The 16,800-nt window shown below is 38.9% G+C and overlaps 1 protein-coding gene across 3 annotated transcripts in view; it reads left to right on the forward strand.

The window, feature by feature from the left end:
- LOC105222720 (fatty acyl-CoA reductase wat) overlaps positions 1–16,800 on the forward strand; it is a 129,727-nt gene that overhangs the window by 51,502 nt on the left and 61,425 nt on the right. For 2 of the 3 annotated variants that reach the window (XM_011200156.4, XM_029548855.2), the window contains exon 3: positions 15,458–15,483. The exons of the other annotated variant lie outside the window; for it this stretch is intronic. The gene's annotated coding sequence lies outside the window, so the exon portion shown is untranslated. The remainder of the gene's footprint in view (positions 1–15,457; positions 15,484–16,800) is intronic. 3 annotated transcript variants of the gene reach the window in all.

Genomic DNA, 16,800 nt, shown 5'->3' on the forward strand with positions numbered 1-16,800 from the left:
ACATCATTTTTGAGCGACACTGTGTGGAAGCAGTGAACGTATGGTTAAGTGATTGATAGCTCTGAGTGTGTTTTGCTAATTGAAAGTTCGGAGTGGCAAGAAAAGGTAAATTCTATGTAATCTGAAGCATTGCATAGCATTGAAGAAACTTTTGGTATTCGTTCTCTTCGAGAAATGTGGAAACGTCTGATATGTTGGGGGTCAGTTATGATTTTCATAAGGTCTCTTGTTGTCAAGTCTGCATAATTTTTGTCTCCTCTTACCTTGGTTTTCCTTTTTATGCACGCTTAGCAATATATGCCCAGAAAAATTTGTAATACAAGTAGTTCTGTTAAAGAAGTTTCTAGTTAAGGGATAAATGAAAGGCATTTTTTTCTTTGTAATTTCTGCCAAAATTCCCGAGCTTTCTTCTCTTCGAAAGGAATGCAAATAAGCTGCGGAAGGTTGGTGTCGCAATTAAGGCTGATCATCGCGAAGAAGATCGTATTGGGGTGATTATGTACATACATATGTATCGACAAGGCCTACCATAAGAAGTATGTATGTACGAGCTCGTTCCACATCTGTTGCTTGGTAAGGCCTATAAGTGGTCAAATTGGGCGGTCGGAAGTGATCTCGCCATCAACCCGTGAAATATCTAGGGCTAATCCTGGATAAGAAGCCTTCATGGAAGCCGAATAAAGAATATATTATGTTATTATATTATATATATTATAGGTCCTGTAGAGGACCCATTGGCAAAAGGTGGGGTCTCTCACCGAAATTGGTCCTCTGGCTCTATGACACCATAGTCAGGTTAATTATGTTCTATGGAATTTTTATGTGGTGGTGGGCTCTAGAAAACACCACACTTGGAAAAAAAAACTTGAGAGCGTTCAAAGGACTGCGGTCATCAGCATGAGTGGTGCACCTAGGTCCACTCCAACCCTGGCACTTAACGTCATTTTGAAAATAGTGTCCGTAGACATCGTCGCGAGGTGTATGGCTGCGAAAGTTGCTATCAGACTGAGGGAATCTGGGTTCCTAAAAGAACACGTATCTGAACACTAGGAAATCCGACCACACATTGACATACCGGATCATTTAGATCATGGAGTCGCCAAACCGAACTCTGGCGGTTCCTCTTTGCCCATATACCAACGAGCTAGCTATGGGTGGGGAAAAGCTGTTGGAGAATAGGAGCAGTGAGCCTCTTTACGGATGGGAAAAATCTTGGTGAGAAGGTTCGTGTAGGGGTTTATTGTCATGAGCTCTCTATCAGCTTCAGCTTCAGACTTCTGGACAATTGCAGTGCCTTCCAAGTCGAGGTTGCAGCCATTAAAGTAGCAGTAGGTCTGTTGATCTGAAGTGCAGCTTCCTTTATTATTAACAGTGTGTCCAGAGTGGGTTTGTGATAAGGCTGGAATTGGTAGGAAATTGTAAAGCTGATGAGCTAGCAAGGAAAGGCACCGTAGAACCGCTATCAGTAGAATGGGTGCAAGTCAGTGCTCCCGTTTTCTCTTGTGTTATATTAGTAGATAGCTGGGCTTCGCAGCAGTCGCGATTTTCGGTCTTTAACGCAGGTGAATTGTAAGTGAAATTGAATTCTGACCAGACCGTATTACCCGGATGAGAGAGAATACTCCAGTTTTGAAGATTTTCGAATTAGTAGCCGCCGGTATAAGCAGAGGAAGAGGAAGACCTCCACTCCGTTGGAAGGACCAGGACCTGGACGAGGACCTGGCTTCGATTGGAGTCTCCAATTGAAAGAAGAAGAAGAAGGGTATTATTACTTCCTTTTAACGAATTAAAGTTTATCTTGTTTTGCTTACACTTTGCTCCCTCCTACAATGCTACATTCTCCTAACTCACTTTGAGTATTCTTCTAACAACAACTTGTATTGTATGTATATACGTTTGAGTGTGCACATATTGCCGAGTCCGCCGCCAAATGAAGCACAAAATTAGCTTCTTAGAACTGCGGCAACGAAAGCCAAGTGTTTTGAGTTCATAAACTTGCTTGTTATTATTATTTTGGCGCTGGTTGTTTGTTCACGCACAGCTTTAACTGTTATTGTTTACGCGTCTATTTGTGGGCCGCACGCCTACACAGTTTACCGTTATTTTTATGGCGCGTCGCATAGTTACGCTTTGATTCAATGACACGACACTGGAACGGATTTGCGCCAACTTTTTTCACTTTCAATACAATTTTTGTTTTTGTTTATGCAATACACACACAAACTTACATTTAAGAGGAGAAAAAAAAAACAAATACGTTGCAGAGCTTTCTTCAGCCACAAGCTGAACTCGTATGCAAGTAAGTATGTGTGTGTTTTCACTGAATTGTTTTACTTTTCGGCTTTTGTTATGCTCGTTAGTTCGCCGTTATTGTAACAGTATTTATTACCATTTGCATTTTGTTTTCCTAACTGTTGTTTCGACTGCTTTTATTGTATATGCACACTTTCAAACTGCTCTGCATGTGTGTACATGTGTGTGCGTGTGTGTTTGGTAATCTTCGTTCGAGTATTTTCTTTTCATTGTTTACTTAACACTTGCCACAATAGCAATATTTCGCTCGTCCGGCTTCATTTGTGCTTCGTAATCGGTAAACAAGCTGAGAAATTTGTCACTTGCGACATGCGATTAGCTGGCTATTAGACTTATGTATATACATATGTGTGTGTGTGTTTCTGTGTGTGCCCCACTTCCATCACTTCCACAATTTCTAAGCTGCTCGCTGTCAATTGGCTTTTATAGTTTGCGCTTATGGCCTTTATTCATTTGCTATTTGTTGTTGTTGTTGTTGTTGTAATTGTTACTGTTAATTGTGGATTTTCTGCAAAATTACTTAGCAAATGGCTGAATGTGATTGGTTAAACGAATGGCTAAATTCCTAAGTATGTGATGCATGGATACTTGGCATGCTCATGCGTATTTATGTATATATATGTATGTATATGTGTCTGTAGCCTTCTATTTTATTTTTTCTTGTACACTGAGTATAATTTTTGTAAAATATAAACATTTTAATTGGTAAAAACTCACTTTGGCTTGGCTTATTAACTTGATTTGTAATCGCTGAGCTAAATCTGGTGAACGCAGTGGTTGATCGAAGGTATTTATTGCATTTTTGGCTTTAAAGTCGGTCAGGTGGATTGTCGTCGAGTAAAATCCATGAATTGTTTTCTCACAATTTCGACCGTTTTCGACGAATATTCTCACGCAAACCCCCCAATATTGCCAAATAGAACTCTTTATTGACTGTCTGTCCCTTCAGAGCAAATTCATTATGCACGAAGCCACAAATATCTTGGTGAGAAGCTTCGTGTAGGGGTTTACTGTCATGAGCTTCTTGAAAAAAAAAAACAATGAGCATCATCTGATTTTTGAGCGGCTCTGTCGTATTTTTTTTTGGTTTCGGCTCGTTTTTTCCACCTAAATTCCGATGATTTTTGACTTGCTTGCATGCCAAATTCAAAAATTCATGTCTCATGGGCAGTTATAATACTCAACATGAATATGTGATCGGAATACGAATTTGAGAAAACTAAATCATCGTACATTTTTTCCGACATTCACAACGATTCTGCACATGCAATTTGGTAAGAAATACAAAACTTGAGACAAATTCTTTGTTCGATATTTTTATTCATTGTAAAAATTGCAACGCTGCACCTCTCGCCACAGATGATGAAATTTGGCAACAATGCTATACAAAACTTTTGTCTGGGTATCCACTTTTCCAAACGTTAGATATTCCTATTAATTTTGAAAGTGAAATTTTGAAAAAGGAAAATATGCAAAAATGAAGAAAATATGAGAGTATACACGAAGTCTTGGGACTGTAGATTCGGCGCCGTTCCCAACAACTCGCAACTCGACTTGTCGCCTTTTATGTCAAGATATTATATTGAAAGTGTACAAAATACAGCTTTTAGAATAACTGAAGCCGATATCAAGCGATGACGCTTCGCTTTCGAACTAAATTTTGTTCAGCGGTTTGGCTCGTTTCTGTCTCAATGGGAATCCGGTTTGTTGTGGTTTCTTCAAAAACTATGCCGGTGAGAATTTAATCGTGAATGGCGACCATTATCGCGCTATGATTATTTGATGTCTGCAACCGAAGTTCGTGATCTCGGCAATATTTAGTTTTAACAAAACAGCGCCGCTTCCAACACATCACACCAATCAATGCTTTCATTGAGAGAACACTTCTGTGAGCAGATAATTTTACGTTTTGGACCGGTCGATCGCCGACCAAGATCGTGTTATATCTTACCATTATACTCTTTCCGGTGGGTACTTGGAAAGTCCAAAGGCTATGCGGATAATCTCGCTGCGTTTCCGGCCTTGGATCAAAGCATCACCCGTGCCTTGCGTCAGTTATCAGTTGAAATGCTCGAACGAGTTATCGAAAATTGGAGTCAACGGTTGGACCATCTGAGACGTAGCCGCGGCCAACAATTGAAAAAGATAATCTTCCAAAAATAAATGCCAAATAACGTTCTTTCGTATGATAATAAACATTCCTCATTTAGTTTGAAGTTTATGTGTTATTGCTTTAAAAAAAAAGTAGTGAATCTCGAAATTTATCACCCTTTATTTCCAAAAAAGAAAATGTTTTAGGGAAGCTTATACTAGCTTCTCAGCGAACTCTATATGGCTACAAAGTCTGTGAGAGTAAATGACTATACATTCGTCAAAATTATTTGGTGCGTCGAAAATGGTTTCTTAAGTCTACTGAGAGATTTTCGAAATATAATTGAAGTTCTTAGTTTGCTTCATTTATTTTAGTACAAGTTGGCTTATGTTAAGTTAATTTGGGTATAAAACAATATATTGAAGTTTACACTGGTTGCGATATCTACTTTTGCCTAATGCTTTTGATAATGCTGAAGGCTTTCTCTAGTTTCTTAAGTAGTGTGGTTTCAACACAACTGAATTGAATGCTAGAGACCTTGGTACCTGGTATTGAATATGGAAGTATTGCTAAAGTGCTTGGCTCACTGTGTATTAAGTCTTTTTTAACTTCGCAGCAGATAGAGCCCCATTACATCTTGATTTGATAATAGAGCGTGCTAGTCCGTGCATCGACAATATGCTTCCTGGACCTCAACTTCCAAATCTAATTAAGTTTTAACAAGTATAATCCTTTCTAATATAAACAATTTTGCCGCGAGAGAATCACAGCTTTAAAATAACAATATTTTTTTTCAGTGCAGCAATTTATGTGCCAACGAAGCATTAAAAGTATGTGAACTTAGGTAATACGACTATGTTGCAGTATTATCGACTAAATCGTGCGTAACACTCAAAATACTTCAATATGTACATACATACATACATAGACATGTATAAAATATATGTATGCTTACTAATGCTTACCTAATAAGCGCGCGAGTATTTATTTATGATTTCAGTAAAACTGCGAACGCACAGACTGGAACTGGACAGCGAACAAGAGCGTTGGTAATTATTTTAACGCGTTAATTACACACACATAATATATGGTATATATGTATGTATATATATACACAAGCACATACGTCGGTAATTTGATTTGCATTATTGTTGCTTTTAAGCCCACAAATGCCATGTGCCGACAGGCAATAAGTCTAACATTATATCACGAAAATGCGCGCTAATTGAAGCGTTGATAGATGGACGGGGCGGGGCGGCGATTGGGACAATCGAAATGTGATTTATTTAATTGTAATTGTGTAAATGTTGCTAAGAACTGATCAAAGAATATTATAAAAGAGGATTTGTAGAGTGTTTTTATATGTAAGGACGTATGAGCATAATAGAAGCTAAAGGAACTAAAATCCACAAGGGAGACATACATACTATACATTAGTAAATTTCAAAGTCTATGAGATATTGCGTTGAATTAAATTCCTAATTTCTTGACTTAATATAGAATCATAAACCCTTTATACGGTGCTTGTCTTCATTGAGCTCTAGAAATCCTAAAATCGAAAAAAGCTGCATCGAAGCTAAATACAAAATATTTTATATATACAAGAATGTGATTTCGATCGGTCGGTGTGTATGAAAGCTATATGCAATAGTGATCCGATCTGCAGAAATTCTTCAAAAATTGCCCCATTGCGTTAGGTAAATGAATTCATGCCAAATTTTTATAAGATCATTCATTTGACAAGATAAAAAGGCTTTCCATACAAGCACTTTGATCGATCGTTCAGTTTGTATGGCAATTATATGCTATAATAGTTCGATGTGGAAATTTAATGGGGAGTTATTCGAAAGAATATTCTTTGGCGTTTATTTTTTGAAGATTTCTTCTTTATCTCTTTCAAATGTTGACCGCAGATACGCCTCAGATGGTCCTATCTGTTGAGTTAAATTTTCGATGACTCCTTCGAGCATTTCGACTCGTAACTGGCGAATGACCCGCGAGTTGTTTTGCTCTAAGGCCTGAATCAAAGAGAGATTGTTCGCATAAATTTTAGACTTTACATATCCCCACAGGATAAAGTCTAACGGTGTGATATCACACGATTTTGGTGGCCAATCGACCGGTCCAAAACGTGAAATTGTCTGCTCACCGAAGTTTTCTTTCAATAAATCCTTTTATTTATGGCTCTATCTCTTTGAAGCCAAATGTGACCCATATCACGAGCTACAATTTCAGAAATCAAATAGTTCGTTATCATGATGCGATAACAGTCTTCATTTACGGTTACGTTTTCACGTATCATTTTTGAAGAAATATGGACCGATAATTCCACCGGCCTACAAACCACATCAAACCGTTGTTTTTTCTGGATAAAAAAGCTGCACTTGAATCTTTTCAGGTTGCTCTTCGCCCCAAATGCGGCAATTTGACTTATACTCGTATACATACTCTTTGAGCCAGAAAGGGACCTCATCGCTGAACAAAATTTGGCTCAAAAACGTCGGATCTTCTTGGGACTTTTCAAGAGCGCATAATGCCGCTTGGAAAGGTCGAGCAGCCTCAGTTCTTGCAAAAGCTGTACTTTGTATGCTTTCAATTTAAGATCTCGACTTAAATACGCCTGTTAGTTCTATACGTCCGTCCGAGTTGTTGCGAACGGGTCCGAATTGACACTCCACGGTTCTCGTGTACGCTTCCAGCTACGCCGGCTATATTTTCTTTCCTGTGTGAAGGACGTGGCCTATTCGGTTGGGTGTTATCCAATAATGAATGATGGATCTGTACAAAATTAATGAAAAAGAAGAAACATAAGAAAAAGAAAGTATAGTATCGAATTTTCGAAATTTGTCGCGGACGGCGTGGGTGAAATGAAACCGCCTCAAGAGATAGGCAGTAAACATTCTAACGGATGGTTTGGAGCTTCTGACGAAGACTATTGGAGGAGTTTACTGCTAGGATAGCACATAAATAGCGGCTGCCGAAAACACCTGCATATATACTGGTTTCCTGATAGCTGAGGAAAACACAGTCACCATCTGGCAATATTAGTGAAAATTTCAAATGTTTCTTTTATTAATTACCAAAAATCGGCCGAAACTGAGGCCTTTAAATATCTATTATCATTATCAATTATGCTTCGATTACAATTTGACCGCTTCAATTTCAGAGTTAAATTCCAACTTGATATAAACCATATGTTTTCGTAAACATTTACAACTTTTAGAAAAAATGTAGCATACTTTTCGGCGCCAAGCTGAACGTGTGTTAACCAATAAAACGTTTGCCGAATTCCAATCAAATATAAATACGCACACATATAAACAATTATACGCACTGAGATTTTGAAATTGAAAATCGCTTTCAAATTCGTTAAATAAAATAAAAATACCGTTAAATGCATACGCTGATAATTTCGAGTGTGTGCGTGCGCTTTTATACCTTTTCACCGCCAGCAGCCTTTTGCAACCGTTATAGCATGTGTTAAAATAAAATTGCGGCTGTTGCGGCAAGCGGTGGCAGGCATCAAAAGCGCAAACCAGCGCTATAAAAACCACAACAACAATAGCAGCAACAATCATGTGTGTGAGTGTAAAGCAAAGCAAAGCAAAGAGCAAAGTCAAGCAATGCAAAGCAATCAAATCAAAAACAACAAATAAACAAACCAACAAAATGAACAAGCAGCCATCAAACTAAGCGTGCACTAATATAACACTCATACGCCGTGTAGGGCGGCAGGCACGAACTCGCTCAACACGCACACAGCGACACATGTGCGAGTGCACGTCACACCCACCGATTAACACTGAACACGCCACACTCATTGACTAAGTGACTAACTGACTGAATGACAGACAGACAGATGGATGGACGGACGGACGGACGGACTGTTTGACTGACACGTATAAACAATTTGCCATCATAAATGTAAGACGACTTGACGCAGCGATTGATGGGCGGATATGCTTGAGTGTGAAGTGTGTTGTGGGTCGGTGGGTCGGTGGGTTGATAGGTTTGCTGGCTTGGCGGGTAGTCGAGCAGGTCGTGCGGGTCATGCGGGTCGTCAAGCAGGCGAATTAAGCGTCTGTGCGGGAAACCTAAGCCATCGATAAGGCGTGATGTATATGTAGGCGTTTAGTGCACAAAAGTGAGGTTAGCTGCGCGTGTGTGAGCGCGTATGTGTTGTTGTTGTTGTGGTATATTGAGGTGACGCAAATTACTCGCATGCGGAGCGTTGTGCGTCAGGCATTTAGACATCAACACTATAGGCGTTGACTAACATTATTATTACATGCTGGCATGACATGCACGCACGCACACGCACGCACACATACTTGCATGTAGCCGATTTTAAGCATGCCCTGCAAGAATTGTCGAGCTAACGGTATTATATGCACTATGTTACCAAGTGCCAAACTGCTTTTTACCGGAAACAAAAAAAATCTTGCTTCGAACGTGAAAAAACGCTTTCTCAATTTTATTAAGATAACTCACATATTGGCCGAGGAACGCGGTATAAAGTCAGCCGGAAGTTCGAAAATCTCAATATTAGGTATATTGGGGCTCAGGGAAGTATTAAACTGATTCAACCCATTTTTGACAGACAGACATAATATTATCAGGAAAATTTTGTCATTGAGTTTAAATTATAAATCTGACATGTTGACCACTATTTTTGGTAAAAAGTCAACTGTAGGTACTGGGATCCATATATTCGGTAACTAGGGGCTTGAACAGTTTTGGACAATTTTTAGCCTTAAAGCGGCATACACTAAAAGCATTGTTCGTGCAAATAAATAAAAATATCATAGGAATTCCACATTTAAAATTTGGTTGAAATCGGTCGAGCGGGTTTCGAGATATGTGCTTTCATTTATAAGTGGGCCGTGCTACGCTCATCCTCATAGCATCTTGTCATCTTGTCTTGACCGTCATCATGAACATTTATATACATATACTTAACCCTATTTCTATCTCGCTCAGTTTCGCCTGATAGAACCGTTAGGTGAGCTAAACTATTTTACCCTGTAGCAACATGTTGCAAGAGTATAGAGATACAGATATCTCCAAGAAGCTGGTCACGTATTTATCGCTTACGTTAGCCTGGGATAACATATACCATTGTCACGCCTACAAATAACCGTTATACGAAAAATTAAAAAGTGATATGTCTAAGGCACAAATTCCAATTTTACGCAGAGAGTCACGGTAGTAAAGCACAGCTGTTATTTAAAAGTATTTTAAAAAGTGGGCGTGACCAAGCCCCCTTACAGATTAAGTATACATAATACATAAAATACTTAAACTATATAAAAATTGCTGGAAAGTTAGTTTCTAACATTTTTTGTGCAGTGTATAATTGGGTAAAATCGGCTAGCAACCACGCCCACTTCCATTATCCCGAACTTAGTGTGCCGCTATGTGTTTTAGCTATATTTTCGCAGTCTCTAAATGATACATTTTGTAAATTTTTAAGTCTCTCTTGCAGTTTTCACAGCCAGGTATGCGCACACCTACATACTTACTCAAAATTATATGTTTACCTACATACTCACTTACACACATACATAGACGTATCATTTCACCAAAATTGTATATTTAGCATGCGATTATATTAGCTGGCAGCGCTGATAAGTTCATTTGTTTGCTTATGACAGCCGATCAAGCGGTACCAGCGTCTGCGCCTAGAAGTATGCAAGCGACAATACGCATATGTCTGTTTGTGTGCATGTAGATGCGACAGCTGTTTATATGTATCCGTCATGTGTTTGTATTTATTAGATTTGTTGTTGTTGTAATGCAAATGGGCTGCCAGCTGCCTCGGCGCGGGTATGTATTTGCTTGAAATGGCCTGCTTATGGTATTTGTTGTTGTTGCATTGATTTTATTATTTCGGATTTGTAAAGGCCCGCAGCCGAGCAAATAGCTTATCAACACTTGCAAAGCACACCTGCAGACATACCGTTGGTTGTATGTGTGTGTGTGTATGTTTTGTTTGCATTCTCACTGTCGAAAGCACATTTGTTATGTGTATATGTGTGTATGTGTGTGAGTGTGTGAATTTGCATTATATATTCCATCATGGAAATTACCAGAAGTGACCCACGACTGTACCGCATATCAAATATACCAAAACCATTGATTGACCAGCGCTGTGCCTAGCAGGCATCTAGTAATTAGTCCATTGAACTACAACTTAAATGCAATAAAATAGTAATTTTAGGTATTTTTTTTAATATAAGTAAATGCAGATGATAGCTGTCATTGAAATATGTATATTGTTTAGTCAACAAATTCAATACCTTTTCAAAGCCTTATTGGCTTCTCCATTACTAACGTTTACTCGATGGACTTTCTGGGTACTACAGAGCTGAGGGTTGCTTAACTCGACTTTTAGCTTTCAGAAACTCCAAAATCCAAAGCTCGATGCGCACAATCTTTGTGGTTTTTGAATTAAGGTAGTTCTTAGAATATTTTCTTCTATAGAAAATGGAACGTCTGCTCCATTGTCATCGACTGAGTAATGAGTTTCGCTATCTCCTGATGTTATGTCTTCACTGCCATTCAGCAGGCTGGAGAAGTGTTTCATCCATAATTTCAATATGCTCTGGGCATCAGTCATTATATCACCTCTGGGGGTTCTACAAAAGTATGCTCCGCTTTGGAAAACTTTGGTAGACGCCGCATCTTTTCGTAGAATTTTCGAGCACTAACCTTGTCGGCCAGCTTTACAAGTTCTTCGTATTTTCTTTTCTCGAAATATTATGCATTACCAAATATATTGAATTATAAACAATTACAAAATTTTGCTTGTAGGTCAAACTAAATTCTACTATTTCCTTACTTTAGTATATCCCTCAAATTATTCGCCTACTTAAATTTAGTTTAGTCCGGCTTACACTTATGACATTTCTCACCATAAGTACATCTTTCAGGCTAGATTCAGTTATGACTCTAATCCAAACCTGATCTCCATTGCACGGATAATATTTGATTAGTTTTGATTAGTCTTTTGTTATACCAAGATCCTCAAGGTAGTACTCAAAAGTTATTCATGTATCGACGAAGCGCTTTGAGAATTATACAAGTCTATCTGTAGGCCCAAACTCTATAAATCACTCGTGGACGATGACAACATCTGATGAGTCGACGTTACGAGTTTTCGAGAGAAAGATTCTGCGAAAAAAGTATGGTCCTTTGCGAGTTGGCCACGGCGAATATCGCATTCGATGGAAAGATGAGCTGTATGAGATAGACGATCGATAGAACGATCTCATTCAAATTCTTATATGGAAATTTTTTTATTTGTAAAGAGTATGCAAGATTTGGTATAGCCGAGGTTAACATTTTTTTCAGTTTTAAGCTACATATCATATTTTTATATAAGAAAAAATAACGTTATACGAGTATAATAGAATCATTACCTTTGTGTACCGATTTTCAACATATTCAAACCCAATCCTGCTGGTTTTCGTTAAAATATTTCAATACATTTTCAGAATCAATAGGATTTTTCTATATTTCAAATAAAGTCTATAGGCATTTTGATGCTCTAATGCCAACACAAACAACCGTTAGCCGAAAACAATTACACTTTTACGCAACCAACCGACAAATGTATCCTTTTGATAACTCAAATAAATTGCATAACCATTTATCTTCGGCAAATAAAATAAATCAAAATTCATATAAAACCGCTCTTCGTGCTTGCTGGGCACACCAGCGCACAGTCACATATGCATACACACTATTTTTGTTGTCGTCCACAACGGTTGACGCTTTGACGAGCCGGGCAAATTGTGCATAGGGATTAATAAGTGTGGCTTTTGTTGTTGCTGCTGCTATGGTTATGGCTTTTATTGCCACTTACTTTGTTGTAGTAGTTGTAGTTGTAGTCGTTGCTGTTGCTGTTGCTGTTGCTGCCGCTTGATTGCATAGCAGTAAAAATAAAATTATAATAGCTTTAGTTGTAATACAATATTAGTGGCGGCGCAACGCAGCAGCGACGCCGGCAGCGCCGCAGTTGCCATAGACCCGATTGGTCGCTCGTTTGGCGTTGAAGTGGCTATGCTGTCGTGCAAATACACGTACATACGGCATTGTAGTTTGTCAATATCGGCAGTTGACTTTCGCGGCAGCGTTAAATGACACTATTTTTATGCGGCACGCAGACGTGGTTATTATTTTGATGTTCTGCTTTAGGCAGTTTATCGCCATTGTCGTTGTTGTGCAGAGCATAACAACAACCACCAACGCACAGCCAACTCAACTCAAATGGCAAAAGCAATCGCAATGTCAATTGTAAGAGCAATTGCGATAACGGTAATGCATGAATGGCAGGCGATCAACTGGAATGAATCAGAAAGTAAGGCGCTTGCCATGTGTGAGTATGCATATGTATGAGTGTGTGTGTGTGTGTTTATGCGATAGCAGTGTTATGTATGTGTTGGTATATGGTGCAAGTGAGGTTAACAATAAATGCGGCGAAAAACGTTTACTTGGACATAAAACATGTACGTGGTTGCCTTAAGGAGTATGTGTATGTATTATATATATTATATATGTATACTTTTTGTGTGTGTTTGTGTGTATATATGTACCTATACACATATCAATAACATTGCATAAATTTTGTGCGTATTTACGCAACCTCATTTTGACCGAAAATCAATTTTCATGTCCGTTTTCAGGCTGAGGTTTTTCCAAACCCGAAAAGTATGCAATGAATGAAGTCATTTCCGTTTAGTGTCGATAAAAATTTGATACTTTCATTTCACTTTGTATGCTTTTACCCTTTCTTTTTATATTATGGCGCGTTGATTCATGAATGGGTTGACAGCCTCTTTGACTCGCACATGAAAATGGCTCACATACTTTTATGCGGGCATCAATTGCTTAGCTACTAGCTTTCTTTAATGAAGCAGATTGGCCAGATTTCCAACGGCATTGTGTTGAAGTATGGCGCTGAAACTGTGGACGAACTCGTTTTACTTCTAATTTGTCTTGAGGACTACGGACTTCCTAGCTCCTTATCACCCCATCAAGACTAGTGATGTTTTGCTTCTGGTCTGTCGAGAGAATTCATGCGTGTTTTTATACTTTTGCCATTGGTGAATATAGCGGTATTATTTCAAAAGCAGAACTCCCTCATACAAAGTTCGCCGTGCTGTATATGTACTTCCTACTGGATATTTTCCAGAAATGAGGTTTTAAAAAGGAGGCATTCGATTAGTCTTCATATCAGCAGCTGAGAACCGAGTTAAGCAAAGAGCTTTTACCCTCAGTCCATACTTCGATATCTATACTTGGCTATTCTCGGAACTTCCTCGCCGATAGTTCGCCTAAAAAGAACTTTAAACTATTACAAGACCCCGTGATTGAAACTCTCAAGACTGAACAGGGTAGAGGTAACTATTAAGGTTCATACTTAGTAACTGGGAGAAATTCAGGACAGCTAACAGATATAGTAACTCAATGTTGAAGAGATGGTAAAAGACCGAAAACGCCAGTGGTGCTAAGCATGTAAGAAGTTGCTAAAACCAACATTAGGCCTATTACTTGTCCTTACGCATAGGTAACTTTGTACAGCGGTGGTCATGCCAGTCTTGCTGGCGGCGATAGGTGGTTTTTCCATTAGAACCTGCTGTCATAGCTCGATATGGAGGAGTCGGTGGATAAAATAGACAACATCTGCTCATGGTTTAGCTGGGAGAAAAGGTTTCAAGTCGCGCTAAAACGGGTAGATGGCGCAGGACACACGCCACCCACCAGCGGAACTCTCAAGCTCTACACAAACAGATTAGAAAAGGCTACTGGATTGGGCGCCTGCATTTATAGGAGCTAAATCTCAGGCGACCCTTAAAGCTACCGAAATACTGCAGTACTTTCCAGGAAAAAGTCTTTGTGATCAGGAAAGCTACTAAGTTAGCTAATAACGCAGGAAACGACGTTCATCAACAGCCAAGGGCGTTCCTGGGAAAGAACGAAACAGTCGATATGATTGCCAAAAGTGCCATCCGCTTGGCAACTTTGCCTGTAAAGGAATTATGTAAGTCGCTAAAAACGATACACAATGAAATTTTCGAAAAGGCTGACAGACGGACTGGGTTAAGATAGGAAGCACTTAAGTGACTCACGACGCCTATAAAAGAGAAAATGAGGACTGATAATCTTCTTATATTTGATTTACTTCCGTGGCTACTATTGTCTGCTTCCGGGTGTGATGATGTCAGAGAATAGCCTTGCATTGCCTAAAGAAGTAAAAAATTTACTAACCGCTTAAAGTACCGTTGCTTAAAACTTACTTCCGCCTGTTGTCAATCCTTCCTCACTCAATTCATATTGTTTATTTGTCTAATTTTCAATAAAACTTTGATGCTTAACATGTGCTAAACATCAAAATAAACCAAAAATAATTTCAATTGGCACTCTCAGCAAACCGATAAAAATATTTTATTGTCACAAGTGATAAACGTTGACCTGCGGCTTCGACAATAACAATGTGCTCTACATAAATTTCTCACTTCTTCTGCGACTCTTTGTGTATAGTACTTTAATTGCCTTGCAATTAGCCGACCTTGTCATTTACCTTGAAGAGCAGTGTCAATAATATCACTTCGCTTAACCGAAATCAATGCGAACGTATGCCTTGAATCTGTGGCAATCGCATCAAATGTTAGGTTAAGACTTTGAACTCGATTCGAAGACTTTTGCAAAGCTCTTTGCTACGGTATCAATGTCAGGCCACATGGGCCACTACACAAATGAAACCATTCGAAACCAGTTTGATGGTCAACAAGACCAGCTGCGAACTAAGCCAGTCAGCACTTGGGCAGGAGCTGAAGTTCGTACAATTCATTGCAACAATTAGTCATTTCGTAATATTTAAGTGTTAGTTTATTATTATATAAATTATCAAATTTGGTCGTACGTGTTGGTCATGGGAAAATGTTGAATATTTTTTTTTGAAACAATTAAAAAAAGTACATACCTAATAATTTTTATAATATTTTTGAAACTTTATTGACATTTTCTCTATTTCTTTTTTAATTTCAGTGTTGAAAGGAGCCATTATACTATATGTAAGTTTGTAAGATAGTTAAGCTTGGTTAAGATTTATCTGTTATATTGCATAACTGCAATATATAAACTACAGTTAATCACAAAAATGTGCAATACCTTCGACCTTCGATACAAAATACGAGTATATTACGGTGATCCTTGAAACCCACATAAATAATTTTTCTTTATCAGTCAGTCAATCTGATGTTGTTCTTGTAACGTCTACCCAGTGCCTGTTAGCATGGCAAGGATTAAATAAGTTGTCATCGAGGTCATCCAACGATAGGCGCAGGAAACGCACTGTTTCGACGGGGTTGGACTATAGGGAGAGGGGTGTCAGATGTGTAGGGTTAGCAGAGCACGCTGGACTTACCTACGTTCGACATGTTAGGGTCGATTCTGGATAAGTAGGAGTTACAGTATCCAGAATGAAGCTGCGCAAGAATCACTTTCATTTCTCGCGCTAACTCGAGCTCTTTATCTGCAATGGGTGGTGGTTTGACCCCCAAGTACGCCATTCTCTGAGAGGGAGTCGGTAAAGGTGTTTAAGGCTCCACTGTAACTGGCGGTTAGTGCATGTCTGAAGTTGGTTGCATCCGAAGTCTGGTCGGCGTATAGTTTTATGTCGTCGATGTAGTTGGGGACCTATTGATACTGTTGGAAGGCGGTTCGCTACAATCAGATGATCTGAGCGGCTGTTCAACTTGGTTTCTTGGACCGTAGCTATCGATACGTGTTTCCGGCTCATAAACGCAACTATCTTCTCGATCTTGCTCTGGAGTCCGTTGTAATTGAATTGTCAGACCTGATCCAATCGTGTGGGGTGGCGGCGCAGTACACGTTGCGTTGTCCTCGTATCTCGTGATCCACTCCTTGTGTGTCTTAAGGTCTGAGCAATTTTTAAGATGGCTCTATCCATTGCATGTATTACACCTAACCGAGGTGGAGTTTGGATTGAGCCTTTTGGCGCAGACGCAGCAGAAAAAATCACTTGCACTTCCCATTCTTGTCTTCCTGTTTCATTGCAAGTAACAATATGCTTCAAAAATTTATCACTTCTTTGAGGTTTGATTTGTTGTATAAGAACTTGAGGAACTCATAAGTCAAACTGGGAAATTAATCCAATAAGTTTTACGTACTCGTGAACGGTCGTGTTGGACAAATTTAATCTTTCAGCAATATCTCGTGTTGTTATTCGACGACTTGCATTGGTCAACGACTTTGTTTCATCGATGAGATCTTCCAAGAAACCACTTCTTTAAGACCACAATATCCGAAACGAAATTTGCAAACCAATTTTGGTTGTGTAAACAATGCGATGTGCCTAAAAAGTTATA

This window comes from Bactrocera dorsalis, chromosome 2 (assembly GCF_023373825.1).
Source record: "Bactrocera dorsalis isolate Fly_Bdor chromosome 2, ASM2337382v1, whole genome shotgun sequence".
Taxonomy (NCBI): domain Eukaryota; kingdom Metazoa; phylum Arthropoda; class Insecta; order Diptera; family Tephritidae; genus Bactrocera; species Bactrocera dorsalis.